This window comes from Grampus griseus, assembly GCF_964374135.1.
Source record: "Grampus griseus genome assembly, chromosome: 15".
NCBI lineage: Eukaryota > Metazoa > Chordata > Mammalia > Artiodactyla > Delphinidae > Grampus > Grampus griseus.
In genome coordinates, this window is record NC_139009.1 from 41,305,701 (window position 1) to 41,318,919 (window position 13,219).

A 13,219-nucleotide genomic window follows, 5' to 3' on the forward strand; every position below is an offset into this window, starting at 1 on the left:
AGTTCTGAAATAACTACATTTCAAGGGCAGGACCATATTCTCCTCCACTCCTACAGTATCTGCAGAGAGAGTGCCCAGAAATGAGGAAGACCATTTCAAGAACTGATCAATATCCTGTTCGGGAAGATAGATGAAGACAGTGGGTTGAAAGCAGAATTTAAATAAAGGGGGGGGGTGGATATGGGGAACAGCTGAATCCTCCAGTTAGCTTCCTTAACCCCTTCAGGGTGACTGGAGAGTGCTCACACTTCTGTTCAAAGCAAGGAGAGCGAATTCCAGGAAGTGTATTAAAGTATACAAATGAACCCCACCCACAGACTTCTCTCACATGCTCTGTGTTCAGAGTAGATTATTAGATTAAGCAAGACAGAGGCTGGCACTAGAGGGTATGCAACAGGTCATTTAGGTTGCACAGGGATCAGAAAAAGATGACCGCAACTCAGAAGTGACTTTGTACTCAGGTCCTTGACCTCTAGCTTTGTCTTTCTGAAGAATTTCTTTCCTGGCATTTAGAGTTTACTTGGTATATTCTTGGCAGTTGGGATAGGAGTGGGGAGAATCAGGCAAATGGGAGGCCAGGAAGGGAGCCAGGAATGTTCACATTTGGGGGAATGTTCCTCCAATTCCTACGGATTTCTTTGTGGATGTATGATGGAAACAGATGTCTCCTTTTTTGTTTATTTTTTCTTGTTTTTGGCACATCATAGATAATCACTTATGTCTGCTGGATTTTTGAGGGTTCCACCCCCTTCCTTGGTCCTCTTTGAAGTCTATTTCATCTCTTCCCAAGACAATCTAGATGGTGGAATTCCAAGTATGATTCCGACTTCAAAGCCAGTGAGACCACACCTAATACATCTGGTCTTCTCCTTCTAACAGACTTTAATAACTCTTCTTGAGGCAGGTCAAGATTCTATTTTCTTTGGTAATTTTCTCTGCTTCATCATTCATGAATAAGCTTTTCCACATGGGTGACAGTAACAGTAATAATACCAATGCTTCTATGTGCTAACCTACTAATCCCTTTACACATATTCTTTCATTTAATCCTATGAACAACCCTATCAGGTAGACAAATCACTAGCACCATTTTACAGAAGAGAAAACTGAAGCACAGGGCAGCTGAGGAATTTTCCCAAGGCTCACAGCCAGGAGAAGGTGCATATGGGATATGAGCCCAAAGAGTCTGTCTCCTCCGCATCATTCACAGTGTCCTGGCTTCTGCTGGGCACCATTTCCTCTGCTATGACCACAAGCAACCTCCTATTTTGAACTGCACCTATTATGTACCATACATGATAGTAAAGATTTCACAAGCATTATTCCACTTCATTTCAAAAACAACATCATCAGCTAGGCCTTGCCCTTACTGACAGATGAAGAAACAGAGGTTTGGTAGGGGTTGGTGGGTTGTCAGAGGTCACACAACTAGTAAGTTACACAACCAAGACTAGAATCCATGTTTCTCTAACTCCAAAGGCTATACTTTCACTCAGCATCCCATCTTGGCCCTGCAAAAAGACTCTACCCAACTATTCCTGGACACACCACAGGCCTCCTGTGACACAGTGTGCAGCATCAATAAGGTTAAACGACAAGTGTGATTATGCATTATTTTATTGCTAATATCTCTATGAATAAAATGTCTATTTGATTTTCATTTAACCCCAAAAGAATGTGATTACCAAATAACCACTGAAGAATTATTGCCAATTATGTTCTGTAATTATGGCTCCTGTTAATGACATCAGTGTGCAGCCTTTCATATTTAGTCCTATTAATTAATCCCCGTAAGCCCAGGAAGTTATAATCGATGCAACGAAGGCACCATGGTAAATTACAAATAATTCCCAAATCCTTTAAACAGTTTTCAAGCTCCTTCAGTTTTCTTGGTTAGGACACATTGAGTGTGGGAGCTGGAAGAGTCTGCAGTAACTGATAGCTCCTCACCTGCAACCACCTATTTCAGTAATACGCCTAATGAGGCAAATGCTTAAAACTGGAGTCCCATCTGCCACTAACAAGTATAAATTCCTACAGGGCGATAAAAATAATTAACTGGTTGAGTCCAGAGACCCCCAAATCAGATATACGACATTTCAATTCTCTGAGTAATATATTGCTTCAGATAACACCTGTTGTCAGTGAGTGGTTTCAGTTTCGCAGAAGTTGAATATAGCAAGTATGTCTAATACTGAAAGTCCCACAAAGAAAACTTCCTGATGGCTCAGTCTCACAGACAGACAAGATAAACAGGCATACTGACAGTGATGCTAGGAATTGATGCTTTATGAAAAACTGGTCTCTGAATTCTATGTTTTTCAAAATCTCCCAATCCATCCTCAGATTTTCCTCATATTGTATCAAACATATGTTGATATACATTAGATTTCTAAAATGGTTATATTTATATGCTTTGTTTTTTTTTGTGTTTTTTTTGTTTTTTTGCGGTATGCGGGCCTCTCACTGTTGTGGCCTCTCCTGTTGCGGAGCACAGGCTCCGGATGCCCAGGCTCAGCGGCCATGGCTCACGGGCCCAGCCACTCCGTGGCATGTGGGATCTTCCCGGACCGGGGCACAAACCCGTGTCCCCTGCATCGTCAGGCAGACTCTCAACCACTGTGCCACCAGGGAAGCCCTATTTATATGTTTTATCTGAGACAGCTACAGCTATAGTTGTCCAGAGGTGCTACAAGCTGTCTCAGAAGTAGTCCATTGCAAGAAGACGTGGCATGACAATCCATTCTACATCATTGAAAACTAGACTAGTTGGTTTCTGAAGCCCTGATCTATGTTAGTCTAGAAGTCAAAGAATCCTGTTCTTTTTGGCAGAGAGGAAAAGGGTCAGAACTCGATCCCCGTTGGCATCCCATGCCCTTCCCTGATTCCATTCTTGTTCTGGAGGATTTCCCAGGAGATAGTACATAACCCTCAGCAGGTGTCTGGCCTCAGAAACAATTTGGGAGGAGGAAACAGAGGCTCAGAATAAATAAATATCTATCAAAGCATCATTGCGTCAAATATAACAGAGAACATGGTTATCTTTAAAGGATTCAAAAAGAGGAATAATATGACAATTTTAGACTGAATATAAATTGGTTCCTTCAGATAAATAATTGTTAGTGGAGAAATTAATCTAACTGGCAATTTAGAAGAATTAGTTTGTAAAATTATAATATTTAAGATCTGGAAATAACCTTAAAGGTCATCTGAAGCCAACTTTCCATTTTACAAATAAGGGAACTGAGATTCAGAAAGGGTAAGGAACTTGTCCAAGGTTACCCAGTAAATCAATGGTTGAAATAGGACTGGAACAGAGACATCTTAATCACACCATCTGCCACCACGCTCAAACTAAATGACTAGTTCAATTTTAAAAGTTTATAAGAAGGAATGATAATAGGTACAATCTTAGATTTATGGTTTTAAAATGCAAGACTCCGTCCTAACATCACTGACAGTCATTGTTAACATGGCTCCTCCATCTTGTCAACATGCAGCATTAAGATCTGAGTAGACATTGGGAGTGTGACCATATGTTAGGACCGGAGATCTCACCAGATACTGCAGTTCATATTCTACTGTCAGCAAGTTTTATACAAATTAAAGTAATAATAATAATAATGATGACGATGATGATGATGATAGATGATAATGACAGAAGCCTGTACTGTTTTAAGGCCAAATTTCATACATAGCATTCAGAGTCCTTATCTGACCAGCCATCATTTTTTAATTTATTTTTTTTGGTGGTTTCCCTAGAGTTTTACTTTAATTTTTTGTTTCAATTATTTACCATTAGTTAAAAATTATAAATAAATAAATAAAAATTATAAAATTCCACTTAAAACCTGGGTGCTCTTTTCTTATAGGTAGCTCACTAGATGTTGAAAAACAGAACAAAAAGGGGGAAGGGAAGGGAAGGAAAGGAAAACCAAACCATTCCTTTCCTGTTTAGCTGAGCAGTATTTGAGCTCCTGACTCTGCTTTAATGTTTCCTTACTCTAGCATCACCATCAAAACTCCTACAAGTGGTTCTTCTAACCACCACCAAAGTACCTATGCAAGTACTAATTAGCTAGCATAAGTTAATGTAGATTTCCTTGAAATTAAAAGCAGTTTTCAGAGCCATGGAGAGTGACTTCTATCTGCATTACTGCAGGGGTCACAAGGGCAAATTCGGCTTCGAACTCCTGGAGTCTGAGTTCTGACCCAATGGGATCGAGATATGCCAATAACAACAGTTATAAAACTGATATGATCAGAAAAGAGGTTTATGTACATAAAAGCGTGATGGAGGAACTGAAGAGAATAATCGATGACACTGAAATTCCCAAAGAGGATAATGCTTTGTGGCCTCCTCCCGACTAAGGGCGCCGGCAGGAGCTTGAAATCATCATTGGAGATGAACACATTTCCTTCATGACATCAAAAATTGATCCCCTTATTGATGTCAATCGATCCAAGGATCCAGAAGGCTTACGAGTATTTTATTATCTTCTCCAGGACCTGAAGTGTTTGGTCTTTGATCTTACTGAATTACACTTCAAGATTAAGCCAATCTAGATTGAATATTGGTGTGGACACAAGCAGTGTGGGAGTAGCTGCTTTTAATCACCATTATCAGGACATTTTTGTGTATAATATTTCTTATAAACTATAAATGATTGTCTTTAATAAATAACATAACCAAAAAAAGCAGTTTTCACCCTTCTAACTTCAAAGGGAATAAGAAATCTTCAGAATGTCACACTCAATAACTATGCTTCTTAAAGCAAAATATATAGAATGCATCATCAAGGATACATATACCCTCATGAATAATGCTTATGGGATTGACCCTTCCTTTGTTATATTTACTCTTTCTTGCTACCCAATAAGAACACACTTTGAGAAAATAAGACAAAAGAAGACATTCTGATTTAAGAAGAAAGTGAAGGGGAGAGGTGGCAGTGGCACAGGTGGCATCTAAGGTCTACCTGAAGGTTCTACGAGATGGGTCACTTGTGCAAAGCTATGCCTGTGAAAGCCTTAACTTGAATTTAATGTTTCCCATGCACGGTTTAATCACATCTATAGAACTGTTTTTATAGCTTTGAATAAATAAGAGCTTACTACTTCAATATTTAGTCCATTGAGCACTATTGTATACATTTACAATTGTGAACAGATAAATTTGTGTTTTCTGTTGAATGTGGGTCTGAGTTAGCAAAGTGTACTCTCAAAGAAAGAATTCTCTAGGACCTGATTTCTATCTTCTCCCAAAGTAGGGCTTATATACACACTGGGGGAAATAAACTTCCGAGTGATAGCAGCAAAACCCAGCTGTTTGTGCAAGTCAAACTGCCTTGCGTGGGAATTAACAAAAGCTTGCCAGCAAACATGAAAGAGCTGCAATTCTCAGAGCAGAAACAGGCTCCATCTTACATACCACCTTTTGTAAGTAGAGGACTTGAAACAGCATGAGGCCAGAGCTCCTTGAGTGTACAAAGGTGTGGAAAGGCACACATGATCCCTAGTTTTAATGATAGCTCCAGTATTAGGAAGTGGAAGAATCTCCCCTCAGCTTTCTAACAGCCTACTTACTCTTAGCCAGGAAGAAGAGGAGAAAGATAATCATACAATTCAATGAGCCATTTTCCAAATGAAAGATGATTCACTTAAGCAAAACTTTCTGCAGGTGTCACTTCTCAAGGATGCTTAAGAGAAGGGCCCACCAAACCTGTTCTGAGGGCTAAAGCAATGCACAATCTGTATCACCCAGCATGGTGCCTGGCAAATAGTAAGAACGAGGACATAGTTACTAATGAAATTATACACAGTCTGCCCAGTTCAGAACAGTTATCCTGAGCACAGAACCTCTTAACCACTGGTTTATAGAGGTGGTTACAAGTATTGATTCAGACTCAAACAGCCCCTTTTAGCACTGTTAGTCTTTCTCTTTTTTTTAACATCTTTATTGGAGTATAATTGCTTTACAATGGTGTGTTAGTTTCTGCTGTATAACAAAGTGAATCAGCTATACTTATGCATATATCCCCATATCTCCTCCCTCCTGCGTCTCCCTCCCACCCTCCCTATCCCACCTCTCTAGGTGGTCACAGAGCACCGAGCTGATCTCCCTGTGCTATGTGGCTGCTTCCCACTAGCTATCTATTTTACATTTGGTAGTATTTATAAGTCCATGCCACTTTCTCACTTTGTCAGCACTGTTAGTCTTAATCCAACTGAATTATTTTACAAAGTAAGCCAAAAACATAAACTCAGGTAAATTAAAAATAGGTAAAAGAGCACACAAATCCTCAAGAAACAACAATTCTTTGGCCTCTGCCTATTATCTCCATTTGTAAAATTATTCCTTTCCTCCAAGGTCCACAATGCTTAGCCTTCTGAGATGTAAATATACCTCACAGGGTATTAACCTCTGTCAATGGAAATAAAACTGTAATTGATTTGGTTCTGCGATTATCTAACATATCAACATGTGCTCATTGAGAAAAAATGACGTCTGGACAACTGATATTGTATTTCTGCCAAATACCAAGCTGATGTTCATAAAATCTTACTGGAGAGCACCCAGTGCTAACTATAGGATTTCAAACTGCTGATTTGCAGAGATGAATCATGAAGCAATCTACATTGTGTGGGTAATTAGAATTCCCATCCTTATCCATCCTCTGAAAAGAAGCCTAAATTTTTTATTTGGAAGCCACTTTGAAAAGCTTTCATTAATTTAAATTTCAGAACAGATTTCTCCCCATTATGTGTATTCAACTAAAAGCCTATTAAATACAACACCACGATAAGAGTGAACAAATAGCAGGTTTTTCCAAGGCATCCATTTTATTTTATTCCAGGATCCAGAGGCATTGATAATTCAGAGATTGCTGCAACACTTAGAATCTTTTGAAAACTACAAAGAATCGGTAATAATTTAGTGATTTCTAATTCTCTACGATTTGTTTAAACGTGTGAGACAAATGAGTCCGTGTTCCTTAAAACTGCCCACAACTTAAGCAATTTAATAGTTGCTAATTAGATGCATTTAATTCCAATTTAAAAACCATCTTTACTTGGTATGCTCGTCATAGAAATACTATTCAGCTGGATCCTATTATAACTGACATGGTTTATTTATTACACTTGATCTGAGGAAAAAAGTACATACCCAGAAAGCATCGTTATTTAATCTTGGTGTTAATTTACTCATATGCTTCAAAAGTCTAGAGATTTAGTATTATTTGAACTTGGTGAAACATATGTAAAGTTTCTTGCCTCTGCCTTTAATATTTGGGGGGAAAATGATTCTGTTAGGGTTTTCAAGATGGCTAAGATTGTGGAACAAAAATAAGAGAAGAGAATAAAGTAAGGCTGAGATGGTATAAGTCCCATGATTTTATATATCTATACAGGAGAGGAACAGGTTTTGAGGAAATCACGATGGGAATTAGACGCGTTAAGCATGTTGAACAGAGAAGGCTCCCGGCAAAAACAAATAAGATGCCAAGATGCTTCTCCATTATGGCCAACACAAAAGGAGGAAAGAAGACGACAGCGTCACAAGAGTCTACAAATAACTAATCCCTCTCATGTACATCTTGATTTGCAGTCCAGCCTGGCAGCAAAACCTCAGGCTCTCCGTTACCCACTTACAAGCCAGCTTCACATGATAGATTATTATTATTAGCAGCATTATTATGACCATTTCCAGTTATCTTTTCTCTTCTTATCTCTCTCCTGAGGCTGTTACAAGAGGAGATTACCTGAAAAGGGAAAGAAATAAGTACCCAAAAAGGTTAAAGGAAGAAAAACTGCATGTTTTCAGAAAACTTTGTAAGACTGATGAGGTAGGGAAATAAAATGAATAAAATGATTATATCATGTTCCATACAGTCTGACAAGGTAATCCTTAAGTGGGAGATTTTTTTTCTCAGCTGCAAATTTCTAGCTGTGTATAGAGTATGACTGACAAGCCATAAACATAAATTAGTGAAACCGAATGGAAGCCATTTGGCTGCTCGTTATTTTACCATTTGCTACATTTCAATAAATTCATGATGACAAGTTGAGGGTTAGGGGGAATTCCTAAAGGCACTAATGTACTGGTTTAGTTGAAGAGTAAAATAATACTACAGGAAAATAACTGGCTTTGATAAACATATTGAATTAGTATACCATAAAAGGAAAATGGATAGGTGATTCATTCACTGTTCATTGGAGATCTCTTAAATTATAAAATAAAAAATAGCCTGTTCCCTATAAAAAGACAAAGGCAATGCCATTTAGTGTTTTGACAATCAGGCCTACTTGTGGGATCACTTGTGGGATCACTGATCTTCGGTTGAGAGTCTGCCTGCCGATGCAGGGGACACGGGTTCGTGCCCTGGTCCGGGAAGATCCCACATGCCACGGAGCGGCTGGGCCCGTGAGCCATGGCCGCTGAGCCTGCGCGTCCGGAGCCTGTGCTCCGCAACGGGAGAGGCCACAACAGTGAGAGGCCCGCGTACCGCAAAAAAAAAAAAAGGATAAATCTCATGTTAAGTATTCTTACCATAGTAAAATAATACCGAAAAAAAAAAGTTAAATTTGAAGGAGACTAAATTCAATATACTACACTTACTAACACAAAGTGAGAAGGAGAATCAACTGCTTTTTTTCCCCAATCAATTCCTTGCCTTTGAAATGCCACAGTTTTCTATATGTCATATAAAATGGTATGGAATATGAATTATCTGGAAAATTTTCTCAATTGTCTATTTCACTTTGCAATATGAACACAGCCTGCATTTACAACCATAAATTCAAAGGGAAAAATGCTTTAAAGATATATCAGGTTACTGCAATCTAAGCATATTGTTTTGCTGTGGTTCCTTTTTGGGACTGAATATCAAGATGCAGTCCACTATGCCAAAAGCCTCTAGCTTTCCAGAAATTGAAAGCCTTCGCCAACAAATCACAACTGTTTTACCATATGCCTCTTTGTTCTGCCAAGTATCACCAGCCTGTTCTACTTTTAAGCAAATTTCATTATATTATAGCTCAGAGCAATGTTCATTAAAAAGTATTACTGAAAAATGTCAAGTTGTTTTTATATAGAAACTGGAATTTATTTTCTACTGAAAAGTCAGATATTTATTGAACACAAGACATTTTAAAAATATTGATCTCATTTCACAAGTCACTTCAAACTTGTCAGTCTCCATCTTGATTGTGAAGGCTCAGGCCACATAATGATTGTCTGAAGCATTTTCTGTCTTGCACCAGTTAACTTTCACTAGTATCTACCATTGATGCAGATCAACCCTAACCTTTCTGGAATCGACCTAGTCTCAGATCAGTGGAAAATCTCTTCCCTGTTTCTTCACACTCATATTCATCCTCTCCTTGACCAATTTGCTTATTTTTCTGTCTCCCAGCCACAGCCTTCCCGATAACGTCCCAATGCAGTCATATTTTAGGTGATTATAAACTTCATTATAGCCTGTTCACTTTATATAGTATGATACCGTCCAAATAAAACTAGCCTAGAAATCTCACCTCCACAACTTCTAGTTATGTGACCCTTAATAAAGTCACTTAATCTTTGGAGCCTTCATTTCCTCATCTATAAAACGGATGATTACTTCCTGCCCTCCCTTTTGAATCCAGTTTGTGAGCACAAAATTTGGTAAGGCATGTTCAGACATTCTGTATCTCATTTACCACAAACCAAACACAAAACCAGAGAGCTTCATTTTGAAGCACCAAGCTCTTTCCTAAGGAACTGTTTCTCTTTCTCTTCAGACGGTAAAACCCACTGGCCGTTAAGAGTCTGTGATCCAAAAATCATAGGATTAATCTTCATTACCTATTGTAACTAGGTTTAGCATTTGATTCTTGGTCCAATGAAGACTCATAAAATGTTGGGCTTTAAATCAGGAGAAAAGCATGATATTCTTGCTTCCTCTGAGGAAAAATAATGTTTTTAATCCCCTGAGGAAAATTAGATATACTCAAATGGGGCCACATTATATATTTAAGCTAACAATAACAACAATGATAGAAATAATTCAATTGTTCTTAAATCCTAGGCCAAATCAGTCTGTGAAGATTTCTGGGGCTTTCCTAAGCTCTGGAGGGGAGCTGAATCATGCATTGAGGCTGCCTTTATTCTAATACTACATTTATATGCAGTAAAATCAGGATAAAATGGAAATCAAGGTCACTTTTGATGTGAAAGAAGTGACAAAAAAGTATCTAGAGGGACAGCAAGGAACTGAATGGGGGTGAGATAAGAAAGAACAGGCCTACTTAATATGCCTTGCTAAATGTGATGAAGAGACTCTGAATTGTGAGAATTGTGAGCTGGGTATCTGTATAAAACCCACAAGGCTTTTCTTTGCACTTCCTTTTGCTACAATCTCTTTCCTTCCCATGGGGATCTTTCTCGAGTATTGTCTATCTCCTTAGCAATGAGGGAATGGAGGCTGGCCAAATCATCCATCATGAGTCTGTCACCCCTATTCTCTAGGTATGGCTTCATCTAAAATAAAATTATAAGCATATAACTTCCCACCTCACAAATACAGGGGTGACAGGGAAGCTCAAAGTAAAGCAGAGTGCATTCTGGATGCCAGTATAGAAATTACGATCATTTAAGTACCGCATTTAAACCGCATTTATTTAGAAAGAGCTCAAACAGAATGACAAGAAAAACACTGACTCTACTAACCAAATAAATACAGTCACTTTCGACGTTCTATTAAGAGATATTTATCAAGAGCGTGAAAATGTTCATACCCTTTGTCCTATTAATTCACATCAGGAAATCAACCTAAAGAAACACTGTTTTCTGCACAAAGGTGTTCACTGCAGGATTATTTAGAAAGGCAAAACTTTGGAGAAAACCTAAATATCCAACAGGAGTACAATAGTAAGTCTATTAATAAAGAATAGGCAGTTAATTTTTTTTTTAAATGTTAGTGGAATAGAAAAATATTCTGATATGTTAAGATCAACATGATCTCAAATTTTTTTGGTTTATATTATACACATAAAAAGATTAGGACATCAAATCAAGATTTAGCAGTGTTGGAATTATAGCTACTTTTTTACTTTCGTCCTTCGAGCAGTTTTTGGTTTGTTCCTAATAAAATCAATAAATACTATGTCATTGTAAAAATAATCCATACCTGTTGGGTATTTATGTGTTAAAACTGAAAGCCTAATCTTTAGCTGGAAGTCTGAGAAATGGCTGTGTTTCTGTGGCGAAAGAATGCTTTCAAGAGAAAAAGCACAGCATACTAATGTGAGAAAGGCTGTTTGCCTTTAAATGGGATGGTTTTCTCGGGGACACACTGAAGTCAATCTTCTTCCTCCTGAATGACAGGATTTCTGTATTAAAGTGTTTGTATGTGGAGACAAATAGTGCCTCTCAAATGTGCAGAGAAGCATCTTGAGTAACCAACTACAGGATTCCACAAAAATTATGGAACCCTCCTTTCAGGTTCAAGTACATGAGTTAAGCAGGAACAGTTATAGAATCAGTAAAAAAAAGGGGAAGGGTAAGCTGTGACAAAGTAAGAGAGTGGCATGGACATATATACACTACCAAACGTAAAATAGATAGCTAGTGGGAAACAGCCGTATAGCACAGGGAGATCAGCTTTGTGACCTCCTAGAGGGGTGGGACAGGGGGGGTGGGAGGGAGGGAGACGCAAGAGGGAAGAGATATGGGAACATATGTATATGTATAACTGATTCACTTTGTTATAAAGCAGAAACTAACACACCATTATAAAGCAATTATACTCCAATAAAGATATTTAAAAAAAAGGGGAAAGAGAAAAAAAAAGAGTATGGGAAAGAAATAGTACAGAAAGAAAAGGAGAGCAAATTGATAATGATTTTGTAACCAGACAGACTGTGGCATGAGCAAATAAAACTAAAGAAATAGAGAATAAGTCTCATCTCTCTCATTACACACAATATATCCCTATTTAAAAAGTTCTCATTAAAGCACTTAATTAAATATTGTTTAGTAATATGAGTAATACCCGAATACGGTATAGTAATACCAGTCAAACCTACCAATTATCTTGGGCACTAAAACGGTGCCCAAGCATTGACAGTCTTTGATGGGACTAGATTCAAGTATGTTGGATTCTCTTTTCCTTATGCTTCATGTCGTTTCATGGCAAAGTTGCAACTTTGATGCTTAGAACTGCCAATGTTTACTTAATGGCTGACTCTCTAGTTACCAAGATTAATTAGCTAAAAGACCAAATCTAGATGCTAATGAAACCTAAAGGACTTATCTAACAGTTAATGCACTGGGATATTATTCATTAAAGAGCAAGAAACAAAGGTTGATTATATCTTCCTTCTTATGAGCTATTTTTAAGTAACCATTATTCTGGCTTTTTTTCCCCCCAGAAATGAATTAGGTTGGTGGTATTCTTTGCTGCTTCTCTGTTTCACTTTCCAGAGTAATATGGTCTTTTTTCCCCCCTTTTGTCCACACTGGTCATGCAGATGAACTTCATGTCAGAAAATAAAAACTAAAAGAAAAATCACTTTTGAGAGCTCTCACACATCTATCTTCACCAAACTAATCACAAAGCTATGCTTCCAAGGCCATCAGGTAATACGAGAGTGGTCTATTCCAGCATGAGGATTCTTTCCAAGGCAGTTTGGAACTAATTTACTAGGGCGACTGGTGAGTCAGGTTTTCATCCCATAAAATGATTATGGCCCAAGGGAACATATGAGAAAACAATGCACAAGGGTTTCTAAGTTATTAACTAGCATGAGGATTATCTTCAAACCAAAAATAAAAAGCAATCATTAATTCTTGGCAACAGCATAAATATGAGAGCAATGGTGTACACAGGTTACTTCTAAACCAGAAAACACTTTTCAATAATTCTCATTAGAGGGGCTTCCCTGGTGGCACAGTGGTTTGAGAGTCCACCTGCCGATGCAGGGGACACGGGCTCGTGCCCTGGTCCGGGAAGATCCCACATGCCGCGGAGCGGCTGGGCCCGTGAGCCATGGCCGCTGAGCCTGCGTGTCCAGAGCCTGTGCTCCGCAACGGGAGAGGCCACAACAGTGAGAGGCCCGTGTACCACACACACACAAAAAAATAATAATAATTCTCATTAGGGGAGGAGGGACAAATTAGGAGTGTGGGATTAACAGATACAAACTACTATACATAAGATAGATAAACAACAAGGAT

General features: G+C 38.4%; 1 protein-coding gene and 1 pseudogene across 34 annotated transcripts in view; one reads left to right on the plus strand and one right to left on the minus strand.

Moving 5' to 3' along the window:
* NRXN1 (neurexin 1) overlaps positions 1-13,219 on the minus strand; it is a gene marked incomplete at its 5' end in the record, with an annotated part of 1,123,860 nt that overhangs the window by 827,133 nt on the left and 283,508 nt on the right. The window lies entirely within an intron of this gene.
* LOC309833601 (protein mago nashi homolog) lies at positions 4,131-4,566 on the plus strand (annotated as a pseudogene). The gene has a single exon. The product of its transcript is annotated as a protein mago nashi homolog (transcript).